Raw genomic sequence first — 4,042 nt, 5'->3', positions numbered from 1 at the left:
TGGGTTCCAATTCTGTCTCTGGTGCAAATCACAATACCCAGGGGCTCCTCTCCATCACTGGGCTGCATTTGGAGGCCCATAATCCAAGGCTGTCATTCCACTTTAGGCAGCTCCAATCATTAGGAAGTTTTGCCTGACATAAAGGGAAAAAAAAAAACACCACCTGCTACTCTTGGCCCCTCCGCACCCCGGCCCAGCCCTGTTCCGAGTTCTTCCCTCCAGTACCAAGCAGAACCAGGCCAAGCCCACAGCAGAACATCCACTGCTGCCTTCCTTCTCCAGACTCATCCTCCCCAGTTCCCAGCACAGCAGCTCTGGCCTTTCTCGGGCTCTCTCAGCTGTTCCCACTCTCCTCCAAAGTTACTTTGCATTTTGCATTTGGTTTGTAAATAGTCTGTATTTGCTTTCTATATATTTGTAGCTTCTTATCTGTGTGCCTGTACTGTTTTCTTTCTTTTCCCCTGCAAGCTTCTGGAGGGCAGGGCGGTCAGTCCCATTTTTTGGTTTCTGCGTCCCCTCTGAGCCTGGCATTGAGCCTGGCACATGGTAAACACTTAATAAACATTTGCTGAATTGGACTGAATTGAGCACATGAGATGTGGGGTTGCCATAACATGCAGCTACTACATTCAATTCATTTCCTTTCAGAGGACAACCCTCAGTCCCAGAGAGGGGACCACACTTGCTAAGTCATTGCAGCCAGGCAGTAGAGCAGGCTTCTAATCCAGGTTCTGGGCCTCCAGATTGAGCTTTGTTTCCCTGAATTGATGTTTGGTGGAGCCCTGGTCATTTAGAGCAAAGGTGGGGAACCTGCAGCCTCCAGGCCACATGTGCCCTTCTAGGTCCTCGGGTGCGGCCCTTTGACTGAGTCCAAGTTTTACAGAACAAATGCTTTCATTAAGGGGATTTGTTCTGGGAAGTTTGGATTCAGTCCAAAGGCCGCACTTGAGGACCTAGAGGGCCACGTGTGGCCTCGAGGCCGTGGGCTCCCCAGCCTTGATTTAGGGCACGCTGTCTTCATGCCTGATGACACTCCCTTGGGAACACCTGGCACTCAGCAGGTCTGGCAAACTAGTGAGAGTTTTCCCAGGAGCTCTCCTGCCCTCTCCTCTGGCTCTAAGCTGCCATTCCCTGGAAGAGGCGGGATCCAGCATTCCCCACCCTTCCCCTCCCTTTCTTTGCCCCAGGAGGCCTGGAGCTTTGGGGAATACTCAGCCTTGTTTCCCCAGTTCCCCAGAGTCGTCCCAGCAACCCTGCAACTAATGAGCCTTTTTTTTTTCTGAAACAAAGTGCTCCAGCAAGCTTGGGCTGGGATTCAGAGTTGCTGGGGAGCCCTGCACCCACAGCCCAGCATCGCCTGCGTCCTTGCCGGAACAACAGCCTGATCCCAGCCATGGCTCTGAGCATTTTCTCTGACCAGTTCTGCATCAGAAGGCATCGAAAGGTGACAAATGAACTAGAGAATGTTGTTAGGAAGGGAGACATTGGGAGAGCTTCCAGTCCAGCCCCTTCTACAGATCTTTACTAACACAGAGAAGGAAGCTAAGGCTCAGACTAGGGGGGGAAGCCTTGCAGCAACATGATCCAGGCCTCCAGGCTGGCAGACCAATAATCACGCAGGTAAAGGACAGCTCCTCTCTGTGGGGCACTTGGGTTACCTGATGATCCTCTGTTTGCCAGGGTACTCATAGCCTTCTGTGAAGAGAAAGTAAACATCTAAGTGAAGAGATTACTTTGGGAAGGAAAAGTGAGCACCAGGTGAGCAGTGGAATGGGAATCACCCTTAAATAAGAGGCAGAAGGCTTGTCTTAGCTCAGACCCTGCCTAACTATGGGGCATTGGGCAGGCGACTAGGCCTCACTGACTGTGGTTCCCCATCTGATGAATAAGCAAGGCTGATCCTACCTTTCTTGCCTATTCCCCAGGGTTGCCTGGACCATGGGGTGCACCTATTCAAACATCTGTTTCCTGGAGCCATTCTAGTAGGTCTGTCCAAAATGGGAGGGTCTCATCCCTTTGGAAGGTCTCCAAGCAAAGGCCCTAGATAACCACTTGCCAGGGGTGCCGTGGAGGGGACATCTGTTCAGGTAGGGATTGGATTCGATGGCCTCTGAGGTTTGGACTCTAAGATTCAGGGATTCTTAGGGAAAAAAATGCTGCTTCTGGCCATGTTTTGTGATGACCCTACAGTCTTGGCTTCACTGCTTGGGGGCGGGGGAGGAGCTTCACAAAATGCCCTAGTCCCACCCACTAACGCTCCTGGTAGATTGGCTCGAGATGTCAGCGTCTTCTGCTAGGGAAGGCTTGACGGCTAATCGGGCTGCTGTCCAGCAGGAGCAGCCCAGCAGTGCCAAGGGTGCCCGGGATCCAGCTGAGGAGGATTGGGGAGGTCTCCCATCTTCAAGGATGGAAACAAGGCAGGGAGCAGGGTTGGCCTGGCTGTTGCAGTCCCCGTAGGAGATGGGCACAATTGATGGCATCTCCTTTTACGGGAGGGAAGATGAAACAACACCCCTGGCAAAGAGCAAGTGGGAAGAAGGCAGGTTTGCCTCGTTGCTGGAAAGGCAGGGAGCAAGCTGGTCTTGGTGTATTGTTGATAAATGGGCTGCTAACCCACGCACATACGCACACAAAAAAATTGGAGAGATAGCAAGGAACTTCCTCAGTGGCAGAGAAGGGCAAAAGGCACAAATGGAGGGGCTACTGAGAAAAGCATGCACATGTGCGTAGCATGTATGTGTGCAGGGGGTGAAGAGAATCATTACCAAAACTTCATTCTAGAGACAGGGCTATACATCCAAGCTGGGGGCAGGGATAGGCGGGCTCAGTGTTTGGGGAAGTCCAGAGAGTCTCTAAGGAAGCAGGAGTTCTCTTGGGGGGAGCTGGCTTGGGCTAAAGGCTCCTTGAATAAGGTTAGGATTTGGGGGACCAAGAAACTTCAGTTTCTTCAGCCCTTCTAAATGGGAAAGAAGCTTGTGTCTGAGAACAAGGGATAGCAAGGTCCTAACGAGGACTGGTAAAAAGGTGACTGGCCTACACACTGTTAAGAAATCTAATCAAAAGAGCTTTATACTGGAAGGGATGAGGGAGAGAGAAAATCTATTTGCCTCTGGAAGGTCTAGAACACTTTATTTAAATAGAAAAGTATGGGTTTAAAAAAGAAAAAAGAGGCGGCAGGCTTGTCTAATAGTGAACTCCATTTATGACATGCAAGGAACAGATAGAAGGTAGCACAGTGGAGACCACCTGGGTAAGAATAAACTGAGTCAGGGGCCCAATTGATGTGATCATTAGGCTTGAAAGGACTCCAGAGCCTAGCCCAAGCTGGACGGAGGGGGACGGGAGACTGGTCCTGCTCATCGCATATACAGACGACACGAGGGGGAAGGGATAGGTAACACGTAGAATGATACTGTCGGCAATCTTGACCGACCAGAACATTTTGGACAAATCTGAGAAAATGAAATGGAATAGGGATAAATAGAAAATCTTAAGCCCAGGTTTAAAAAAAAAATACAACTTCCCAAGTACAAGATGAAAGAAGACATGGCTGGACGGCAGGCGTCTGAAAAAGATCTGGGAGATTAAGCGCACTTGGAGGACCAAAGGGAGTTCGCCAGCGCCATCCGGCCCCAGCAAAGCTCCCTGACCCGATCAATCCACCAGAATGTATTAGGCGCCCACTATGTGTTAGGCGCTGTTCTAGGCGCTGGAGGCCGACACACCTGCGGCAGGCCCTGCTCCCCAGGAGTTTGCTTTCTAGGGGGATAGAGTTGGACTGGATGTGGGGGATGATACTGTGCTCACGAGGAGAGCTGTCTGGAAGTGGTCAGGCTGCCCTGGGAGGTCACGGGCTCCCCCTCACGGCAGAGCTACAGGCCAAAAAAATCTCTGAGGTCCGGATCAAGGAATGTGGGGTGCTTCTTCAGGTAAAGGCGTTTGAGTAAATGTCCTTCCACCTAACTTGGAGAGTCTAAAACGAGAGGACAGAGACGGACAGAGAGACGGAGACAGAGAAAGACAGAGAGACGGAGACAGAGAA

The sequence above is a fragment of the Vombatus ursinus genome, unplaced genomic scaffold (assembly GCF_900497805.2).
Source record: "Vombatus ursinus unplaced genomic scaffold, bare-nosed wombat genome assembly UNPS02014790.1, whole genome shotgun sequence".
NCBI classification, from domain to species: Eukaryota; Metazoa; Chordata; class Mammalia; order Diprotodontia; family Vombatidae; genus Vombatus; species Vombatus ursinus.
Note: the sequence above shows the minus strand (reverse complement) of the source record.